Here is an 11,441-nt window from a genome sequence, read left to right on the forward strand (position 1 = left end):
TAAGTTCCTCTATCCCAAAGTTTAGTTTAAGTAAACATATATGGCAAAAATATATGATTCACTTCTAATCCTTTGGTAGATGTGCATTTCACACTGTTTAATGTCATCCTGTTTGAGGTAGGACAATACATCAGGGCTGTACCCAGTTTCCCTTTTTCCACCTTCCAACTACACCTCATTCTTATCACCTGCCCATGGATGGGGGCCTCCATTTTCATGTCTGTCTGTCAGGCAGGCACTGGCAGTGCTGATGCTGGCCAGACTGAGCTCCCATTGCTGCCTCAGAACTGCCAGGTACTTTAAAAAACACCTTGCTTAGGGCTATTTGTGGATTTGGACTGAGGGAAAAGGCTAGAGGGGTGACTTCTTTGCTGTAATCTGCCACAAAGGCCTCATATTTGAACGTGTAGGCAGCAAACTCTGGTCTCCTGGCCTGATAATATGACAGCCCTGGGAACCAGTGGTCACAAACCACCCCAGCTTCAGTCTGAGCAAGCAGGGAGGTCATTGGACAGGGTTTCACCTGATCCTTCTCTACTTGCAGCCCCCCAAACCCCCATTAGCTCACGGTTAAGATTCAGGAGGTATTCACAGACAAAAATGACATAAAATGTGCAGACGTTAAGTACTTAATATTGATCTCCTCAAAAGAGGTTTAACACCAGTAAAAACTGAAAATAGACTCAAAATAATTTTCATTTTAGAAATTGTCCTATGGAAGCATTTGAATGTATGATAAAGAGTATCCTTCTCAATCTACTAAGCAAATGCAGGATCTGTGAACCCAAGGCTGACTGAGCCCAGAAGCTTTCTCTCCAGCCTGCAGGCCATGGCTCCCTCTAGTGTCCCTGACTCAGCCTTTGTTTCAGGCTTCAAACGCCCAGGGCCTGAGTAGTCTATTTATATGGAGATTCAAAGCCAGGTTCAAGGAACTTCTCTTCCTCTTAATCTTCCATGGTGACTCTTGACCACATGCATCTCCTCCCTCCATGAGCTCCTTTGTTATTTTCTGTTGCTTACAACTAACATTTTATCATAGTCTGTTTATAAGTTAATTCTCTGATGTCTTTACCAACCCCCCCGCCAAAAAAATAAAATATCCCACAATATCAGTCATGCAATAAGTATCTAATACTTACTTTAAATTTGGGAATCAGAATATTAAAGTCAGTAGGAAAGCTAATATAGCTTCCTTCTTGCACAAAATGGGAAACAGAGCCAGAGAATTGCTGCTTTATTTATCCCACAGGTGTCTAATGAAACTTTCAAGTCACTGTGCTGGGCACTGTGCAGAAGACAGAGGTGCCCAAGAGATGGGCCCAGCTCTCACGGACCTTTCAGTGAGGCATGGAAAATAGGAGTCTTGCCCCAATCACCAAAGGAACAAACCCACGAGGAAGGTAAAAATAAGCCTGAGGGATCTCAGGTGAAGGAGATGATTGGTCTGCCGAGAGACTCAGGGTGGTTTTATGGAGAAGGTGGTACTTGAGCCCCATCTTGAAGGATCTGGCTATGAGGGAATAGGGGAAAGTGTGGTGGTGTGAAAGCACATTCAGGGAAGAAAACATGAAGGAGAATATTAGAAGCTAAGACCAGAATGCCTCAGGGTCAAATTATAGCAGACCTTGAATGCTGGCCAAAAAGCTTGCACTCTAACCAGTAAGCAGGAAGCACTACAAAGGAAGAATTTATAAAAATTTCCAAATTCTTGAACATGTATTGAACTCTTTTTCAAAAGTGAATTCTCCATCCTTGGAGGTTTAAGGACCAACTGGATGTGCTTTTATCCACCTATCCACTTATGATTTATAGAGATTCACAAAGAGGATTCATGCATGGACTAGGTAACTGCTATGGTTACTTCTGATTGAGATTACAAAATCAGGATTTTGGAACTAGAAATTGACCCTAACATCACAGGAGGGAAGACTGAATTTGTATTTAGTAGGTGCTAAATGTATGCTTCCACAATTAATGAATGACATGAACAGAGTTGTGCTTTAGGAAAAGGAATTTGGTTGCAATGTTTAGATTAGCAAGAAGGGAGAGACTGGATATAGGGAGACTGCTTAGGACACTGTTATTTATTTTCAAGGCCTAAACTAGGTTAGTGGAAATGGGAATGGAAAGTAGATAGACACGGTGGATGTAGAATCAGGATGACTACTTTGTTGTAATTATCTGTGACTCTCTTCCTCAATGGATTGAAAATTCCATGGGAGCAAGAAGTGTATCTTATTTGACTTTCTGTCTCCATTGCCTAACAATGACTAGCACATCTAAGTGCTCAGCAGGTATTGAATGAGATTGTGGAGTCAGTGTTGCCTGGCTGAATGAGTAAGTAGTTGAGCTGGTATCACTTGAGGGGCACTGGATATCCAAGCTGCTGGACATGGGGCAGCCAGAGTCCCTGGATCTGAGCCCAGGACTTGGGTGGTCCTGGGGCAGAGGGAACACAGGACACAGCATCTGTCTCTACTTCCTCACTCTCCATGCCAGGCAGGCCTTCATCCCCACAGCCCCACCAGAAATTTTCACATTTAGGTCACCCCACTCTTGCCCTGTCTTCCCTCTTTGACTTAACTTCTCATCAGCATTTGACACAGCTGACCATTTCATTCTTGGAACATTCCCTTCACTTAACTTCCAAGACATTACTCTGCTGGTTTTCTTCCTACCTTACTGATGGCCCCTTTCATTCTAGGCATTTTGGCTTAACCTCCCATTCCCAATCTTTAAATCAATGGTTCTAAGTCTTAGCTGCACATAAGAATCATCAGGAGTTTTTGGGTTTTTTTTTTAACATCCTTATTGGAGTATAATTGCTTTACAATTGTGTGTTAGTTTCTGCTTTATAACAAAGTGAATCAGCTATACATATACATATACCCCCATAACAACTCCCTCTTGAGTCTCCCTCCCACCCTCCCTATCCCACCCCTCTAGGTGGTCACAAAGCACTGAGCTGATCTCCCTGTGCTATGCGGCTGCTTCCCACTAGCTATCTATTTTACATTTGGTAGTGTATATATGTCCATGCCAGTCTCTCACTTCGTCCCAGCTTACCCTTCCCCCTCCCCATATCCTCAAGTCTATTCTCTACATCTGTGTCTTTATTCCTGTCCTGCCACTAGGTTATTCAGAATCTTTTTTTAATTTTTAGATTCCATATGTAAGTGTTAGCATACGGTATCTGTTTTTCTCTTTCTGTCTTACTTCACTCTGTATGATAGTCTCTAGGTCCATCCACCTCACTACAAATAACTCAATTTCGTTTCTTTTTATGGCTGAGTAATATTCCATTGTATATATGTGCCACATCTTCTTTATCCATTCATCTGTCGATGGACACTTAGGTTGCTTCCATGTCCTGGCTACTGTAAATAGTGCTGCAGTGAACATTGTGGTACATGAACTCTTTTTATTAATAAATTTTTTTTTTTTTTTTTTGGCTGCCTTGGATGTTGCTGCACGTGGGCTTTTCTCTAGTTGTGGCGAGCGGGGGCTACTCTTTGTTGTGGTGCACGGGCTTCTCATCAGGTGGCTTCTCTTGTTGCAGAGCACAGGCTCTAGGCGTGTGGGCTTCAGTAGTTGTGGCCCTCGGGCTCAGTAGTTGTGGCTCACGGGCTCTAGAGCGCAGGCTCAGTAGTTGTGGTACACGGGCTTAGTTGCTCCACAGCATGTGGGATCTTCCTGGATCCAACCCGTGTCCCCTGCACTGGCAGGCAGATTCTTAACTACTGTGCTACCAGGGAAGTCCCTGAGTAAATGTTTTTGTCATTTCCCACATCTAATCCATCATCAAATTCTGATAGTTTTATTTCTAAGTTACATTCTAGACCCAACCACTTCCCATCACCTCTGCCACCACCATTCTCAGCCCTCACTGTTTCACAGCCATGGCTTCCCGACTGTTCTTCCTGACTTTACTCTTGCTGCTTTACAGCTCACACAGCCCTTAAAGGGCTCTTCAAAAACTTACATATCATATTTCTTCCTCTTTAAAAATCTGTCCAGTGGCTTCCTATTATATATAGAACAAAATTCAAACTCTCTAGTCTGACCTTCAAGGTTCTTTGTGATCTGACCTTTCCTACTATCCAACCTCTCCCTCACTCTCCCCTTCATTCACTCTGCTCCTGCTGTGCCTCCTTTTTGCTGTTTGTGATAGCCTCTGTCTCGCAAGCTCTTTGCCTAAATCTTCATGTGGCTTGATGCTTACAGTGTTCAGATTTCTGCTCACATGCTATCTCTTTAAAAGAGTCTTTGCTGACCTAGCCTCTCACAGCTAAAATGGTCACTCTCCCTCCCCACAGTGGTCCTCTATTTTAACCTTGCTTTATTCTCCTTAGCTCTTATTATTATCTGAAATCATGGTATTTGTTTATTTCTGTCTCCCCCCCCCCACCCCAGGAGGAGACAGGGGACTTGTCTGTTTTGTTTATTACCAGTAGTTTCTCAGTAATTATCTGTTGAATGAATTGGGGTTTTTTTGGGTTTTTTTGTTTTTTGTTTTTGCAGTATGCGGGCCTCTCACTGCTGTGGCGTCTCCCGCTGCGGAGCACAGGCTCCGGACGCGCAGGCTCAGCGGCCATGGCTCATGGGCCCAGCCGCTCCGTGGCATGTGGGATCTTCCCGGACCGGGGCACAAACCAGTGTCCCCTGCATCGGCAGGCGGACTCTCAACCACTGCGCCACCAGGGAAGCCCTGAATGAATTGTTAAATGCAGACTTGGAATTCAAACTGATAGTGAAGCAGACTGTACTACCAAGTTGTCACTGTGAGGTAGATGAATAATCTCAGCACGAGGCATAATTAATTAAAGACTGTCAAAGGTGTTTTAGGAGAGTCTCTGCCTTAGCCGGTAGGCAGGCTGTCTGCCCTAAACTTCCTTCCTTCCTCTAGTCATGGTGTCTGAAACTCTTCCATTGGCAATTCAGATTCATGCCTCTATGTTGGAAGGTTTTCACCGCCTCTTGAATTCTCTACCAAAATTCAAATGCCTTCAGCATGTGTCTGTTGGCTAATAAAAGATTCAGGAAAAAGGATTTTCTGAGAGATCAGACCAAGAACAGAAGGGACTAAAAGCAGAGGGAAGGCAGCTGATGGCCATACTAAATTTTCTTCACCATGCTATAATGCCTTTGACAGAGTCACTGGAGGGAATCAGTCCTACAGAAAGTTGGATTGCTATAGGCCTTAACAAAAGACTTTCTGTGTGGATTCCAGTGGGACTAGCAACCTCCTAATCTCTCCCTCTCCTGTGTACTTCCTGTTCCACTCCACAATCCCCAGTATCATTTCCTGCATATGGGGGCTTGACAGTTTGGTAGTCTACCCTTCTGACTGTTTTTCTATCACAGTAAATCAAGCAGCCCAACCTATATCCTTAAAAAAATAATGATTTTTAAATGCCTAAACAATATGTTATAGTATTCTTAAATGCTAGTTGAAAACATTTCCTTATTATAAGGTAATACTTATATTTTAATAACACATTAGAAACAAAGAATTTAATTTCCCTATTATTCAAATTTGGGTTCCCTGAGAAGTAGACTCAGAGATGGAGATTAGCATGCAGAGCATGTAGCAGGGAGCTCTCTTGGGGTCAACGTTTGTGGAAGGGAAGGAGGCAGAGGGAAAAGCTGAGATCAGTGCAGCTTCCACAAAGGCCTCAGCTCAGCCCCTGCAGAGCTCTTCAGAAGAGCTGGGATGGCCTTTTAGAGTTGACTCCCCTTGCAGTGAGGAAGCTAGGGTTTCAAACTCCCACATCAGACAGACATTGGATGCAAGCTGATCCCCTGTGAGAGAGGGGGCTGTGTGGCCAAGTGCAATTTCTGGAGAGGACTGACAGCTGAGGGTTATCTACTGACAGCATTCCTAACATCTAGGAAAATAAGTCCTTGGACCAGAATACAGATCTGGGCAACACGACATAGCATCCGTTACACCTAGTGTTTTCATGTTAATGTTGCTTTTTGGTTGCTAACATTATTCTGGGTATCTATTGCAAGGCAGTTTGATCAATTATGTACTAAGAATCTCCCTCCACTGAGTTGGCTTTACTACTGAGGAATCTTTTCTTGTTCATGCTGTGCTTCTGAAATACTTTCACTTTTCTGTCCATAACATGTGCTATATTCATATGCAGACAAAAACTTTGTTTTTTGATGTTGTTGCCATTCTTATTTAACATTTTGTGAAGCACTCACAGGATGTACGAGGGTTCTCAGATTGTTTCTTGGCCATCTGCAATGGCCAGTCCGGATAATTAGAAAAGTAAGATTCGACTCTCATTAATCCTGCAGACTCATTTGAATCCATGTCCCAGAATTTTCTTTAAAATAAATAAATAAAACCCTCAGCCTAGATGATGTTGGAAGAACTAATTACCCAGGCTTCCCATTATAGTTTTGTCTGTGTAAGGACTGCCAACTGGGGCCCTGAGTAAGCGTAATTGAGAATTAATGTGTTCTGCGGCTCAGAGATGGGAAATAAGACTGAGACGACCTACATAAAGGAAAAAAAGATGATTCTTATCATGTAATTGAGGCAATAAGGACCCATGATTGTTGCCTTTATTGCTCAGGCCTAGCACACGGACAAAGACAAAAGGACCTTCTTTCTGCTATGGTTTTTCAATCTGGCAAATTTGGTCTCTGAAATAAGACTAAATTATACCTTGTTCATCTCTGCAAAAACATGGACATGAAAGACCAAAGAAGTTATACTTAGTGAGTTCAACACATGTCCCAGCGAGCATTAAGCAAATAATAGTTTCTTATTTGAGATGGTCTACTTGTCTGGAATTCTAATATTGTGGTTGGAACTAGGAGTTGGTATCAGGTGCATCATGGGCCTATATCCCTCTCCCTGCACTATTCCCAGCAACTGAGGATGATGAGGGAAGTTCCCTTTTTTCCTTGCAGCTTTGGTTTATTGCTAGGGAGGCTCTACTCAGTGTTTTTGTTTGGATGGCAATATAGTCCAGTGGCTTGGCATGTGACTCTGAAATCCTGGCTTCATAACTTAGTAGTTGTATTATGTTAGGCATCCTAAACTATCTGCTCTGATCCTCAGTTTCTTCCTCTCTAAATTTACAATGACCAGAGCTCCTACTCCTAGAGTTGTTAAAATAATTAGACAATGCATGTGAAGTGCTGATGGTGCATAGTAAACCCAGTAAATATTAGGTATTATTGTTTGCTCAGAATGAGTTCACAGGTATAAGATTAGGTTGAGAGTCACTTGGACAATTTCTGGGACAAAGAAAGGGGCAGATAGATTTGGTTGAACTGCTAATTCTTTTAATATATACAATTAAGTAAATAAAATAGCAACAAAGAAGTTTCCATGCAGAGTTGAAACCAATGAGAGAGATTCCCTCTTTAAAGTTAGATCTAACTGTGGGAGCTGGATTAGATAATTTATTGGTAGCAAAGGTAATATTAAATGTTAAGTTAGGAGTGGCCATTGCTGTCATTGCAAGTCCAGGAATAGCCATTTCTGTCCATCACAAAAGATATAAGTCAGTCAAGGAATTGTATTTTCCTATACCGAAAAGCCTTCCCTAGCTGAGCAGAACAAGATGTAGACTCACCAAACTCAACAACCTGCTTTTCTCACAAGAAAGCATAAAACTTAAGAACAGAATTTTAAATTTTGATCTGGTAGCCAACTTAGGCTCTGCCCCACTAAGGTGTTATTAACTGGGTAGGAAAAACGGGTCTCTGTAAAACCTAAAACGTTTCTAGCACACATATTCCTTAATCTAGGTATTTTATTTGGAAATTTTAAACTTCTATGTTAGAATGCCTGTTGATTTTTATGTTTAAGAGAAGTGTTTCTTCCATATCATGTTGTCTTTTCTAGTTGAATTTGCTCTGTCTTTATTCACTCAACAAATATTTATTGAAGGGCCACTATGAACCAGTTAGGTAGTAGGTGGGTGTTCTGAGTGGAGGTAAAAGGAGGAGGATAAAAACGGTTAACAGGCAAATGTCTTTGAAAATTCTATTGAAAATGTGTGTTATTTTTATACTTTACATTCATGTGTCTGAATGAACTCATCTCTATGCTTCCTTAGAGTTGGGACCATATCTCCATAGTATTTTGGTAAAATTTCTGTTATCTCTGACAAGCATCCACTTGACACATTTGCTAAGGTATGCTAAAAGATTGTTGTAGTCAGTAGCGGGAGACAGTGACCCTAAGGGCAACGTGATTACCAGTAATATAGTTTCTCTGATTGGAAGAAAGCTACAGGTATAAATGCAACCTGAATAAATGATACAATTTGTGGATCTGTTTCTAGACATCAAGCTTTAAGAAAGTTTGAGGAGTTAAGTTGTATTTATTTAAAACGAAACACAAGAAAATCAAGCTGCAATAATCAGAAAAAGGAAAAATGGAATAGAGAGAAAAGGGAAGTTAAAATGAAAACCATAGTTTCTCACTGAAATTATAACAGTGTTGGTAAAGGCTTTGGTATCTTGCCTGCTACAGGTGAGAATAATTTCTAAAATATAAAGTCAAGGTTTCACTGAAGGCATCCAGAAAGATTAGCATCCAGTAGAATTGAAAGGAATCAGGTTTAGTTTTTTATTTATTTATACTGCATTCTTCTATTGCTTCTTCCATCCTACTTCCTTTCATTTAAGGGAATCTCAAATAATTTGTTTTGGCTTTTCTGTGAAGACTGTGAGAGGGGAATGCAGGGCTCTACCTATAACCTCCTGAATCAGACCATCTGGAGAGTGTGATTCATTCACCTGCACATTTTTTTGGTAGTAAAATAAACATAACATGAAATTTACCATCTTAACCATTTTTTAGTGTACAATTCATTGGCATAAGTATATTCACATTGTTATGCAACCATCACCACCATCCTTCTCCCAAACTCTTTTCTCCTTGCAAAACTGAAAAGTCTGTGCCCAGTAAACAATAAATCTCTGCTCTTGTCTCTTCCCCCAGGCCCTGGCAACCACCATTCTACTTTCTGGCTTTATGACTTTGACTATTCTAGGTATCTCATGCAAGTGGAATCAGACAGTATTTGTCCTTTTGTGAGTGGCTTATTTCACTTAGCACAATGTCTTCAATGTTCATCCAGGTTGTAGCATGTGTCAGAGTTTCATTTCTTTTTAAAGGTGAATAATATTCCCTCGAATGTATATGTCACATTTTGTTTATCCATTCATCCATCTGTGGACACTTGGGCTGCTTTCACCTTTTGGCTATTGTGAATAATGCTGCTATGAATTTGGGTGTACAAATATCTCTTCAAGACCTGCTTTCAGTTACTTTGGGTATATGCCTAAAAGTAGGATTGCTGGATTGTATGCTAATTCTATTTTAATTTTTTTAAGGAAGAACCAAACTGTTTTCCATGGCAGCTACACCATTTTATATTCCCACAAACACAAGAGTTCTGATTTCTCCACATCCTTGCCAACAATTGTTTCCTTGTTTTGTTTTTTTAATAGTAGTTATCCTACTAGGTGTGAGATGATATCACACTGTGGTTTTGATTTGCATTTCCCTAATGATTAGTAACGCTGAGCATCTTTTCATGTGCTTGTTGGCCATTTGTATCTCTTTGAAGTGTCTATTCAACTCCTTTGCCCATTTTCAAAATTGGTTGGGTTTTTGTTGTTGTTGACTTGTATGAGTTCTTTATATATTCTGAATATTGACCCCTTACCAGATATATGATTTGTAAATATTTTATCCCATTCGCTGGATTGACTTTTCACTCTGTTGATTGTGTCTTTTGATGCACAGAAGATTTTTATTTTTACGTAGTCCAATTTATCTATTTTTTCTTTTGTTACCTGGGCTTTTCGTGTCATGTCCAAGAAAACACTGTCAAATCTAATGTCATGAACTTTTTACCCTATGTTTTCTTCTATGAATTTTACAGTTTTAGCTCTTAGGTTTAGGTCTTTGATTCATTTTGGATTAATTTTTGTGTATGGTATAAGGGAAGGGTCCAGTTGATAAAACTGAATTCCCATTCAGGATTAAAACTCTTCACAAACAAGGGAATAAAACACCTACAGTGTGAAAAGCAGTTTCCAGTGTGTAACTTTTATATTACAGCATATACAGTATAATTTCTGTTAAAAATCTGTAAGTATATATGTGCACAGTTCACTAAAGTGTTAATAGTCATAATCTCTGGGTAAAGAAATATAGTGTTCTGTTCTTATATTTAGTTATCTATATTCTTACTTTCTAACAATGTACATATAATGCTTTTGCAATAATAAAGCAAAAAACAAACAAAATCTGCAGCAAACATCATACTTAGAGGTGAGATGTCAAACATATAAGTTAAGGTTGCCCCTATTAGTTCTTCTATTTGTCATTTTATTGTAGGTTCTAGCCAGTTCAATAAGGAAGGGAAAATTTTTAATGCTATAAGGAGAGGAAAGAAAAGCAAAAAAATGTTTATAAACATGGAAACTCAAGAGATAACAGAAATGATTATAATTTTAAATCGAATTCAGAAAGACTAGTGGATGTAAAGTCAATATGCAGAAACAGTTTGCATTCTTATATAACAGCAATAAGCAGAAAATTAATTTTGTAAAAGATACAGTGCTGGATGTCTATTTGTCCCTCCATATTTACTCTCTACTCTTGTCCATGCTTGGTAATGCCTTATTGACTAGTGATAAGAGGCTCCCTTGTTCTTTGGCTTCTCATTAGTTTAAGCAGCGGGAGATCAAGGAAGGGTGAAAGAGGATGGGGATTATATTGCCTCACCTCTCTTCCTGTGAGGTTGTTCCTGGCTGGCTGTATCCCTTGACCAAAGGTCCCAGCTCCCATCAAAGTAGCAGTTTTTTACTTTGGGTTCTGGAAAATTGCCTCTTCCCCTTGCCTTTAGGGTTAGGAGTGGTAACGGTTCCCCTCAGTACTGTACAATTTCCGGTTTCCTTAAACCCTGCTTACATCTTTGTAAATGACCCAAATGAGCTGCTCTTTCCTACTTGGACCTTAAATGATATAGATATTATTTGTGACAGCAGCAAAGAATTTAAAGTTACTAGGAATAAACCTAACAAAAAGAGGCACAAGATCTTTATAGAGAAAATTACAAAACTTAATTAAAAGATTTTTAAAAAGACATTCTAGAGATGTACCGTGTACATGGATGGGAGGACATACTATCATAAAGACACAGGGTTTTCTCCAAATTGATCCACAGATTCAGTGAAATTCCAATCAGTTTTTTTTTTTTCATGGAACTTGGCAAGGGAAATTTAAGTTTATATATATGAACTGAGGGCAGAGAATAGCCAAGGAAGTTTGAAGAACAGCAAATCTGGTCAAATATTATTATAATTTTACATAATAATAGTATTATATAAAAGTATTATAGGAAACATATAGCAATTAAATAACCATGAAATTGGTGCACTGTAAATTATTA

This window comes from Lipotes vexillifer, unplaced genomic scaffold (genome assembly GCF_000442215.2).
Source record: "Lipotes vexillifer unplaced genomic scaffold, Lipotes_vexillifer_v1.1 scaffold1516, whole genome shotgun sequence".
Classification (NCBI taxonomy): domain Eukaryota; kingdom Metazoa; phylum Chordata; class Mammalia; order Artiodactyla; family Lipotidae; genus Lipotes; species Lipotes vexillifer.